Source organism: Patella vulgata, chromosome 6 (genome assembly GCF_932274485.2).
Source record: "Patella vulgata chromosome 6, xgPatVulg1.2, whole genome shotgun sequence".
NCBI classification, from domain to species: domain Eukaryota; kingdom Metazoa; phylum Mollusca; class Gastropoda; family Patellidae; genus Patella; species Patella vulgata.
In genome coordinates, this window is record NC_065884.2 from 23,709,663 (window position 1) to 23,722,761 (window position 13,099).

Consider the following 13,099-nt stretch of genomic DNA (forward strand, 5'->3'; position numbering starts at 1 on the left):
CTAATTTATCATGCACTAAGATGTCGTTCAGATTTTTTAATTTGGAATATGCAAATTATAAGTTTCTGTGTGAAGATTTTCGGTGATTTTCCTGGAGATCAGTAAAGTGTTTTCTAATGATTTTGGATACACTGTTGCGATAAATGAGACTACAAAAGGAGCGATTGCGCTAGCCGTATAAATATTCAGACCGGGGATGGGGGGGGGGGGGGGTTGTGTTGTTTTCAATTTATCAATCCATAATTTTTCTCTTGTTAGCCCAAACGTTTTAATTTTTTCTCTAGTTTCAAAGTTGCACTTAGTCTTTTCTATTGGCGTGACAGTGAGAACGGGAATGTCATGGTTTGGTTGGTTGAAGTGAATTGAGACCGGTTTGTCTATGTCCGACCAGGGACCGTTAATTCTTTCTCGAGGTGCTTTTTGGGTCTCTCCTTCGTATTGTTTGTCACACTGTCTACATGAAATTAGATAAATTATGTTTGAACTACTGCACAAAAGTTTGTGTAATATTGGAAATTGTGTGCCAGATGGTTTGTTATGGAAATGGTCGGATATATTTATGATTTTTCATATTTGACATCTTGGATAGCCACAAGTTTTGGTTTTAACTGCTGATTGCATATTATTTGTTTCTTTGACGGCAAGTTCAGCTAGAGTGTTGTTTTTTATACGTCGGACGATAGCGTTTAGAGTATCCCTTTCTTAGTTTCCTAAATACCAGCGTACATGCTGCCTTAAAGTCGGTCTTCTAAATATATATCCTATGAAAACGGAGAATCTGAGATTTTATGATGCCAGAGAAGGTATATTTTGGATGAAAGGAGCTTTTAAACAATAATTGAAGTGTGTCGGTTTCTTTGAAAATACTTGAGTTTCCAATTGGCCTGTGTTTTTGTGTTGCTACTTTTAAAAGGTAGTGTCAAGGAAATCTATGCTGTTATGCGGTTAATTTGACAGATGGATGATGATTGTTCAGAATGTTGAAAAACGTCCAAAATTCGTCTAGTGTGTACGTCCAGGCTATGAAAACGTCATCTAGAAAACGTCCATAGAAATCTGGCTTTAATGGCCAGAGTGGCAGAACTTCCCTTTCCCACACCGCCATGAAGAGATGTGCATAACTGAGGGCAAATCGTTTTCCCATCGCAGTTCCGCAAGAATGGAGGCACTTGGTCGTTGAAAGCGAATTCATTCCTCTTCAGGATTTCTTCGTCCGGTCTGGATGCCTGGGGGTTCCCAAGAAATGCTTTTCTAACTGCATCAACACCTGTGGTATTATTGATGTTCGTGTACATGCTCTGGTCGTCGATGGATATCAAAATGGTGTGCTGAGGACTCTTAACTGTTTGATTATGTGAATAAAATCATTAGTGTGTTTAAGGTAGGATGGGTGATGGCATGCTAGGGGTAATAAGAAATGGTCGATATATTGTGATACGTTGTATGATTTGCTGCCACAGTCTGATATTATTGGGCGTTCCTTGGGTAATTTATTAGGTATAAACCATTCCGTTTCTAGATTTTTATATATTTTTGGTAGCGTATAGAGATGTCGTTGTCGGCAGTCAGATTTTGCGGATAGATAATCATATCATTTTGCTGTTATGTATTCCTTGTCTTGCAATTCATGTAAGATGTTGTTTATTATGGTTGTGGTGTCCTTACAGATGGGTTGGTCTAATTTAGTGTAATGTTTAGGATTACTTACATAATTGTTTTTCTGCCTCAGAGATATAGTCTATTGGGGGCTATGGTCATAGGTTTATTAGTCTGAAATTCCGGGGGATCACGTGGCTAAGTGGGTAAGACGCTGGCTCGCTAGCCTGGAGGTCGGATGTTCGATCCCTGCATTGGCCGAGAACGTTCATCCAGATTTTCCGGCGTGTTTCCCCCTTGTAAGTGATGCAGGGCGGAGGGCCTGACAATGATAGATGTCTAGTCCTTCGAATGAGACGAAAAACCGAGGTCCCGTATATACATTGGAATGCACGTAAAAGATCCCTTGGCAGTTGGAATTCGATATAAGAGTAGGCGATAGTGCCGCTGCCCGGGCAAAATTTTCCGCATAGCACACTGTATGGCGTATGCCCGTCTTCATTAGCCCAGTATAGGAGCAGAACAGTAGGACGTTAAACCCCATTTCATTTCATTTCATTTCCGGTTTGAGAAGTACGTCAGATAGTCCGAATGTTTGACATATACCAATACAGTAACTAACCTCTATCCTACCTAGAAATGATAATTACTGTCAGATTTATCGCCCTTTGACCATTTGGAAGATATTGTGAGCGCTCTGATTGACTCTAAATGTATACACGGGTTTATGTCCATGTTTCGTTGTCTGGCAACCTAACTTTAAGACTTTGTATACAGTTTTATTGCTGTCTAGTGTTACAGCATGTTTCTTGTTATGTCTGGTTACTCAGTGTATGTATAGTTCAGTATAAAACTGGGATTTGTTTTTAAAAAAAGAACTAAATTGAATTGAATGTAGTAGCTGCCAAGGCTACGAACTGGTTATACGAAGATAACGGTCCGTGTCGTGGTTATCATGACATTAAAGAGAAGTGTAACCGAAGCAGGTCATGAGAATCAAGTTGAATGTATTGTCACTGCAGTATGACTAATATATTTATCATGTACTCCATGATTCATACCAAACAGGATTTCAATAAAGGTCAACGGTCATATTTGTTTACCGGTATCTAAATGAATTAGTATACATCCACAAGCAAGGACATGCAGACAAGTCACACCTCTGACTCTTGTCATCTGTTCGACTTGACTTTTATCAAGCTTTGATAAATATGATCTTGTCAGAAGTGCACCCCAAAAAGATGTCTTAAGATCCTTGTACATGAGACAAACAAGGCGATGTTTATCTATGGTGTGAATATGATAAGATTGTTCGCGAGAATGTGAAGTAGAGCGAGGGTCTAAACTAGGGTCCAAATTCTGTTCGTCAAGAAGTTACCACGAAAAAAGCCGTTTCACTAATGCGTTGTTTTTCCATCTGGGTGGTCTAGTGGTTTAACGCGTGCACTTGAAATCAAAAGGATTGCCATTGAGTCAAGTGGTGCGGTGTCGATTCCCCGCACCACGTGCGGATTCTGTCCAACCACGTGTGTTTTCTCTGGGTCGTCCGCTTTCCTTCCATTACTAAAGACCCCTACGCGTAAGCTAATTATTGAAATAATATTGAGCCATATGTTAGTCCCGAAATGACCTAGTTTACGTCGAGTTTTCGTAAAACTGATAACATTTACTTCACTGGGTCCTATTTACAAAGATCAAATGTATCCATGTCAAGCTTCAAAGAATATTAATTGTCTTTTATATATTCGCTTGCTGGTGGTCACGGTGGCCCAGTCTGAAAGACCTTGGCTGGCTAACCTGGAGGTCCCTATATTGTTTCACAGAGGTATTGCGAAAGCCTTCTTATAATCTGTATAAGATGAAGTTTAACCAGTTTTCTTTTTATTATCAAAGAGCTCGACAGTCCTTCTTTTTTACATCTCTTTGCACGAACATTATGTTTTAATACAGTGGTTATTTCCGAGGGAAATTTACAAGAAAATATCAAAAACATTTGCCTTTCGCTACGCTCAACATTCTTACCGCTTTTAAAAAACGATCGTACTCGGTCCATGTCATTTGGTCCACAGTTGAATACCCGCACATGAGAGTCACGATTTCTCAACCTCGTACTTTGGACTTGTGTAACTTGAATACGCGTGGATTGATTTATCAATAATATTTATTCTATGTACATGACAAACATTGAAGTAAAAACGTTTATTGCGAGACATGGTCTAAGGTGACGCAACAAGTAATCCATACATCCACAATAAAAATACTTTGAACTTATCTCAGCTTGTAATTTTCTTTCTGTTGTTGGAACATTTTCATATGTCTGAATTGAATTGAAAAGACAATAAAATCAGATATTATTCTTTTTCAAAAGAACATACCGGGTTTGTTTTACAGATGTAAAGATAGGGAAATCCGGAGTGATTATAGTAAAAGATGAATACGTTATACTTTTCTTCCGCGTTTGGTTTAAACAATTCAGACAAATACCCATTCTAAACATAAGAGACACGCAACAGCTATAGTTATATTTAGTTTTCGAACGATAGATATGTATGACAAATACTTAGCAATATGATGCCTTTCAACTACTAGTATGTTACCAGGTTGAGCAGATCAGAGGACAGACAGGGATATCCGGGGTTGAAATTAAGATGAGAGAATGGAAAAAGCCAAAGGATTTTCTTTTGTTTTAATTAATCAATGGAAATTTACCCTGATATATCATGGTTACAATTTTCATTACAATTCATCAATGAGTAACGCTGACTCTTAGTTTATTAGACGTCTTGTTAAAAAGACATCTATTTCACCTGTGACAAAGTGTTCCATAACTTGTATCGTATTATTTATTTAGATGCATCAAGCCAATATGAACCCCACCTGTGCGAACCCATTGAACACTACGTTGTTGTTCTAGGATATAAGCCATACTATCCCCTACATACACGTTTATTACATAATATATGCACGTATTTAATTACCAACTAAACAATTTCCAAATGCAGTGACAATGCTTTTGATTAAATGGACTCACCGAGTTCAGCCGCTGCCGTGGCAGAGGTGCGAAATGGTTATCTTAAACTTTTGATGTACCGTGTTCATGTATCGTTCAGGTTCCTGATGTATGTATGTTCCTGTTGTGTTTATGTAGCTTTTTCTTATTCTGTTCCCGATGTAACTAAATCCTATATGTGCGAAACTGATCTCTGTTATCACTAATAGTGTTACACACCACCGTCGTCGCCATGACATTCTCCATTTTACTCCAGAAGATGCAAATTTACGAACCCCGTATTCATGTTTTCTAATACTAGATATTTTTACAAGTAAAATGGGAAGTCAAACATCCTATATATATAATGCATCTTTAGGGGTGCATTGATTATTAGATAAAATACTTGCTTTAATAGTTTGAAAGTAGATAATGTAAAATGAATATATTGAAAATTTCAGTCAAGTTACGTTATTCTGTGCGAATTATAAGTGTTTGAAGTTTTGACAAAACGTAGTTTGGTTTGTATTATCGTCGCTACAGTATTTAAGCATTATGTTAATAAATGTTTAAAATAATAAATAACTTATTTAACATCTGAAGCCATAAAAAGACATAATGCAAGAGAGCGTGCCAAACCCTACCGAGTCAAATCTTCGACACACTAATGCCTTGGAGACACTATGCGAATTTTATTCGCCTATAGTTCGGCCAAAGTATTCGCCGCCGGAGTTGCTTGGGAACCCCGGTGGACACACAAGGCGAATCTCTGTGCCGGTTTCTCAGCGAATAATTCTTCTGAAACTTAATTAACGCATGTGTCGATGCGACATTAGTCATATTAGGTCGTCATTTTGTCATGTACAGCTTCGAACGGTTTTAATCAAATTTGCTGAAGAATTCTAAAAGTCGAGACACTCTTCGCCGGAGTGGATACATTCGCCGAACGATTCGGTGGCGACAAATATTCGGACGATAATTATTAAACATGTTTAATATTGGTGAATGGTGTTGGTACAAGCTCATGCGAATGTCCAAGTCCAGATTCGCCGTAAAATTTGCCTAGTGTGTCCTACGCACAAGTAAAGACCGACATCCCGCATAACTTGCTTTGAGTATCTAAGTGTGAAGCCACGTATTTTATGATAGTGTAAAGGATTATTTCCGGCTGTATTTGACTATGAAACATATCAATATGGTATACATATTACCAGTCGACAGGTTTAGAGCAACATAACGACACTGATACATGTGGTGCTCTGCATGGTAATCGTGTTCATGAAGATGTCAGCAAATGCCTATTCCCCTTGTTACGCAGACTTTATCTTTTCCGCAACTTTAGTGGGTATTGTTGTCAATGCCATATCCTTAGGCACGGGTCTGGGATAAAGCAATCAAATATTACTTAATGTAAATTGCACCCTGCAGTGCTATTTAAATAATTTAGCACTGAATTTGAAATTTATTGTTCTTTAAGAAACAAATCCAAGTTAAGATATATCATAAAACGTACATCCTAATATACTAGTTATTGTGAAGATGTTTTTTTTATGGTTGGCCTCTTGAATTGAGAACAATCATCAACGGCATTCACCACTTATACATCTCCAGATCATCCAGTTAGAATAGTTCAACAAACTGAAAGGACCGCAATCTGGTCGTTTGGGTGGGACGAAAAACCGAGGTCCCCCTGTATACATTGGCATGCACGTAAAAGATCCCTTGGCAGTTGGAATTTGATATAAGAGTAGGACATAGTGCCGCTGCCCGGGCAAAATTTCCCCCTTAGCACACTGTATGGCGTATACCCGTCTTCATTAGTCCAGTTTAGGATTAGAACAGTAGGACGTTAAACTACATTCCATTTCATTTCCAATGGGCTACATACCATTATATATTTTGGGTTAAGTTAACTGTCTCGATTTAGCTGGTGTTTTCATCCGCTTATCAACATGAATCATGGTATCATTTTTGCTTACATCCTTCTTGACTGATTCAGCAAACCACGTGAATAATATTCAAAGAAAACCAAAAAAGAACAAAACAATATATTTCTACAAATAATTAAAATACAGTGATTTAAGTTTAAAGGTAAACTTTCAAACAAAAACAACATACCTTTCGCCGGCTTTCAAAATAGGAAAGTGTTTTCAATACAAAGGTAACATAAAAACAAGTGCGATCATACTATGTACCAGGAACCGAGTATGGCGCCATTTTTGAACAACACAAATAGCGCTTTTGCTCCAGTTCCTGGTCAAAAACGGAGTTGACTATGTGAGACATGGTATTAGAGAATAAGAGAATAGTTGTAATATAGTATATATGAGGAAGCAGGATTTGATCCATCATCATCTCTGACCTCTTTATTTATATACTATTTACTCATCAAATAACCATGCCAGGAATGCGCGGGAATTAATAACACAATGTTTCGCACCCTAATCTAGGCTTTGATATTCTAGTTTGTAAATTATAATATGAGCTATTTAGACAATCATTGTATTAGTACTAATAAAATCAGTGATAGTTTGGTATATGAATGTAACATTAGTCTGTTATTGTGTTTATCTAGTTGCTCTCTACATACAGTAAGTCTGTTTATATATTTGTTTTTATTCATATTGTCGTGTAAAATTTAGACTCATTTGATTTTCAATGCATGCTTATAAACTTGCGTTTTTCCTGGCGTAATATTGTTATTTAAACATACATTATGCAAGAGCAAAATCTGCCTATTGCAGGTCTTTCTTTAGGCCTGAAATGTTATCTAAATTATTAATTAGACATTAATTAACTTATCCAGACGATAATCAACTCCCGATGGCTTCGCTAGTCTGCGATGTTGATTGGATTACGTTCCGATTTGCCGTTCGACTTCCGTTCATAATTAAATCAAAAAATGGATAATCAAGACTATGTTTTTTTATCCTACCGACTTTAGTAAAGATGATCGTGGCTAGCCCCAATATTTAATCGCTAAATCCACTGGGCGCAATACGAAGCCAACGACCAACGTGTCCATATCAGTATGGGCGCCCTATAACTTGATTGATGGGGCGCCCAAAACGGCGTGATCTGTGGGGTGCCGTATCCCGGAGGGTCGCTCATAATGACATGATTGGTGGGGCGCCTTATAATGACAATATATCATTGTCGGGTCGCACATAATGCACAATGCCGAGTGAGATTGGTTGGGCGCCCATGACTTGATCAATGGGACGCCCAAAACGGCATGATTGGTGGGGTGCCTCATTCCGAAGGGGCGCCCATATTGCCGAGATTGGTGGGCCGCCCACGACGAAATCTGCCATAAATAAGCCAACTGGAGATTGTAGGACATTTTCCTGGTTAAATTCACGATTAGGATGAGATTGATTCAAGCCCGCGCCAGGCGTGATAGTCTTCAAAATTCAAACAAGTCGCACTCTAACCCGATTCCGAACTTTTCGTTTTTCCTAATAAATTATTATAGATACGCTAAAGTCGTATCCTTCCTTCAAATTTTTATAATGTTCATATCAAAATAACATAATACGAAAATATGCAAATTAAGCCTCAAAATTGAAATTTTCCGTCATTTTTATAGTTCCTCTCCTCACTTGCAAACCCTATTTTCCAAAATTTCTGGTGCCCCCAGAAACCCTTGCCCCTCCCTTCCCCAACATGTTTGGACTAGCTACAGTCCTGGACATGCCATGCATATGACAGGGTATGCTTACTCTTTCCCTGACACCAACTCCACTATTGTGGTATTAGCTGTTTTGATATATACTTTCTTAGGAGTATTCTTCTCTTTGTTTAAAAGATTCTTTCTCTGTTGTTACCTCATGGGATTCATTGCGTACAGTATGTTTTATAGCACTCTATTATAATAATATATATATAAATGTTTTGTTTTTATCGATGACCTATATATTATAGTCCTATACAACAAACTATGTAAATAACTATAATAAAAATACGCATGTATTTTATGGAATGTCATCTTTATGTTATGGTGTGTAGACTGTAATATATTGATTGTTATGTATATTTCAGAAGGGGAAGTTGACATGCCAGCTAACAGAAACTTGACGTTAGATTTAAAGCCAGGTATGTATAGCATAAATATTTTGTTAAACACACAATATAATTTATAGGAATGAAAACACTGGTCTGTTACACGACGTTTCGACAAGTGTTCTCTTATCATTCTCAAGCACATACTGTCTACTGTAACAATCCAATGACTTCATTCCAAAGTGTTATGTTTTCATTGTGCTCAATCGCATAATGCAACCCAAGGAAAATATTTTGTTAATTATTAATATTATTACGTAAAGAATTGGTGCTTCAAAATCATAAAAATATTTGAAAGCAATACAAGCTGTCATAAGCAATACATTTACTACTAAATACATATGAAAGGTCACTCACTGCTGGTAGTGTCTGGTGTTACAAGTTGCCACCTCGGACAACTCAACTTTCTACGAGTTATGCATTCCTATACCCACAATTCTAACCCTAACCCTTCAGAATAGTTTTAGCCACAATCTACCGTTGTTACAGCTTCAATTTGTACTTTGACATGTAATTTATAAACCTAACCCAAATTCTTAAACCTAACCCTAAGATATTTCTCATATCGTATAAAGATCTATGATTGTGCCTGTATCTCAGTGACAAAATTGATGATAGTAAAGGAATGAACTTTTCAAGGGTGTCTTCGCTATTGGGGCTTCCCCTTCCCAACCTTATGCTTTTATAGCAATTATAACATTACAAACTTTTTAAATATTTTTTGTGAACATTATGGTACACACTTAGCAATAATAGAGGGGGTCTTCGTTTTGGGGGTTTTGCACTTAGTTTTACATCTACAACCCGCAACAATACATGGACTTTGATTTCAGACATGTGTTGACTATCAGGTTATCTATTAACTATAATAAACATGCAACTTAACAGGATATGAACCCAAAATCAAACTTCCCCAAATTTGCAAGACTCACAAGAAATGTAGGTAACAGATTTGTTGTGTTTCTTACTGTTTCTCAGCGTGCGGTGCCGTTATAACGAGAGATAGCTGACTGCGGACTGATTCACCCATTTTCTAAAACAGCAGAATACTAACACTGCTCTGAAAACCCGTGGTTTAAACCACGATGCCAGATTAAAGTGTATCCGTCTCAATTCCGGATCTTTGCCTTTGAAGTATTTCAAATGGTAAAGGTATAACCTCTAAGAATAGTTGAAGGTCGGATGCAGAATAAAGTACATGTACCATGAAAGATTGATTAAATTAAAGACTAGTAAAATATATATTGCAGACTGCAGCATCCGAAAGAATTGATTGAAAAAAAAAGATAGATTTATTTAAAGATGCTTTATAAAGTGGGGGTGGGGGTGACCGAATGGTTAGCACGTGCGCGCGGTATCATAAGGTCTGTCATTGAGTCAACTGACGTCTTTTCGATTCACCGGGTTGTACGCTAGGAGTAGGGTCGCCTGTCCAACCTAACGGGTTTTCTCCGGGTCCTCCGGTTTCTTCCCACTGCTCTTTATTGCTTCAGTGTCTGTGTAGTTTGTGTCTGGTCCGTAGGTTTATCTTTGCGGTCCTCTTGCACTTACTGTAAGAGCTTAATCTGCCTTTTGCATATTTTGGCCTCGATTAGACATTTATTTACATGACAAGCCCATAAAAAAACTCTGTTTACGATCTTGTCCTAACTTCAAGCACGAATAACGTAATTTTACTGAAATATTGAATATATTCATTAGCGTTCTATTTAAATCTCACATAATACATCTTTCATACCACAAATAACGACGCCAATTCGCGTTTAAATAACATTTTTTTCTGAAAACAGCGACAGACATGAAATGGTGTTTAATACGCTCGTAGCATGTCAGCAGCAATCAGGCTATATTGCGCCAAATACATAGTGATAAGTGCGAGACAAATAAAAAATTGTCACAAAAATACATAATACAATATAACAAAATATTTATCATAAGTTATCATAATTTAATGAAATTAAAAACAAGACCTCTTAATAAAAATTTAAAATGAAAAACAAAAAGATTATTATATATACAATTAAAATTTTGTCTTTTAAGAGAATTGGGCGCTTTGCGATATAGATCCGGCTGAGCAAATAACTGACAGCCAACGGTAGGAATTTGATCTAATGTGCTGGAAATCATTATACTCAAAACGACGGTTTGTAGCAAATATCTACTGACTACCTATGTGAAAGACATTCTTAGCATATTTCAGCTGTTGTTAGACTATTCAAATTACACTGCCATACAATCCTTATTGATTAGAATATTGATCACTTTTTTTACAATATGTAATTTATTTAATTCTACAGCATTTTAATAGCAGGTTCATTAGATAGTTTTGGTTTTATTCCCAAGCGGGGGGGGGGGGGGGGGATGGCTTAGTGGTTAGCACGTGCGCGCTGTATCATTAAGTCTGTCATTGAGTCAACTGACGTGGTTTCGAATCCCCGGTTGTACATGACAAGGAGTAGGTTCGCCTGTCCAACCTCGTGGGTTTTCTCCGGGTCCTCCGGTTTCCTCACACTGCTAAAGACCCCTACGCGCAAGCGAATTATGGAAATAAAATTGAACTATATGTTAGTCCCGAAATGACCTAGTTTGTGTCGTGGACGTTAAACCCCATTTCTCTTTCTCATTCCCAAGCTGTGTTACTATCACGTGATCTACGACACTAAAAGACTAAATGTCTTACCAATAAGACTCCACTGCGGTGCGTATAAGAAATATATGAACTTTGTTTCGCATCGCAGATAAAACTTATTTAACGCGGGTGACTGGATGCAGGGCTGCTTAGTATAACCGATTCCTCCAGTCTAATACCTCATCTTCGCTAGCCAAGGTTAAGATTGAAGGTGAAGAGAAGCGAATCGTAACCTTTGCTGGAAAGATGCCCATACCATTGCACAACCGCTTTGTAGGTTATCCATAAAATAATATAGAGAGTTTTTGGTTGGCTAAATGGACACAGATCGCCATTAATATCACCATTCATTTCCCATTGACTCAATGTTAATTCTTGTCTCTTTGACCAGCTCTAACTTTTTCCCAAATTTTCATGGGGATAAAGGTTTTCTACCACAGATGGAGCAACATCTGGCGACCTCTTGCTCAAAAGCCGGTATGAGGTTCACTATGGAACTCTTGAGATAGGCAAACTGGAAGTAGCATACTAAACATGCAACTGTCTGCCCTACATTTCAACCTAACCAACGTCTTAACTCTCTTATCCTACCAACTCAAAATGATGAATATTCACGAAATCCTGGCAGAAATGTCTATTCAAACACCCCAAAAAAGTCACTAAAGAAAGGGAGAGGAAGACTAAATTAACTTTGGCAATAAAATCTGAGTACGACATTTGTGGCACTAATGGTGACCTGTTTCCAAATTGCCTAATGCTTGCACGTCAGATTGAGTCAACTGGCGTAGAACCTCGTGGGTTCTCCCTGGGTCCTCCGGTTCCCTCCACCAAGCGAATTATAATGGAAATAAAATAAAATCATATGTTAGTCCTGATATGACCTCGTTTGTGTCGAGTGAACGTACTCTCTCTCTCTCCCCCCCCCCCTCTCTCTCTCTCTCTCTCTCTCTCTCGCGTGCTGATGGTGCAATGAAATGTCTAACATCCTGGTAAAAAACTTATCCCATTAGACCACTGCAAGTCTATAGAAATACTCGCAATATAAATAATTAAAACAGCATCTTGCACAGTTAATGCATGAGCTATAAACAGAAAAAGCCTTTTCAATATGAAAACTTAAAAGACAAGTGCATTTGGTGTGAATAAAGAACTCATTCTCAGCAGGAGGCAAATATACTGAGATTAATGTTCCAAAAAACGTGTTGGCAGTAACTTAAATCACCGTCACGCATTTGTAATTATTATCTAGATAATCTATTTTATTAAATTACTTTTCAAAAATATGTTAACTTTTACTCTTATTTCAAATTCCAACTATCAAAGAATCTACTAGACGGGAGATAGTGTCGAAACCAAGAGCTCCTGGTTAGTTAGCCAGCGCCATATTTACCGAGCCACCGTGGCTCCATTGAATTAATACATTTAAAGGATGATTTCTTGGCGGATATCTTAGAATAAATTCACAAAATATACAAGTGAAACCAGTACAAAAAATTGCGCATCAATAATGTTGCCATGCAAGTCCGCGTTTATTGTATGACACAATAACTTACAAAGTTTTTGTTGTTTGGACCGTCTCTGGTTAGTGATCCAGCGTCATGGGCACCGATAAACCGTGGCTCCGTCGAATAAATGCAACTTAACGGAGACTTTCTTGAAGAGCTTTTTTAGAATAAACTTCGCAATTAAAAAGGTGGTGGTATAATGTACGTAATCACTATAACGGAACTAACACTGTCTGTCTACAGTAGCTTCGCTTGAGAACAGACACGAAGTTGGTTGACCGACATTTAATCCCTACATCTACGATATTAGTTAAACAC

At 37.7% G+C, this 13,099-nt stretch overlaps 1 long non-coding RNA gene across 1 annotated transcript in view; it reads left to right on the top strand.

Annotated features, from left to right (window-relative positions):
- The window catches only part of LOC126823912 (uncharacterized), a 46,188-nt gene that overhangs the window by 13,620 nt on the left and 19,469 nt on the right, over positions 1-13,099 (top strand). Inside the window, exon 2 of the long non-coding RNA XR_007681358.2 lies at positions 8,627-8,680. This is a non-coding gene — a long non-coding RNA (uncharacterized LOC126823912). The remainder of the gene's footprint in view (positions 1-8,626; positions 8,681-13,099) is intronic.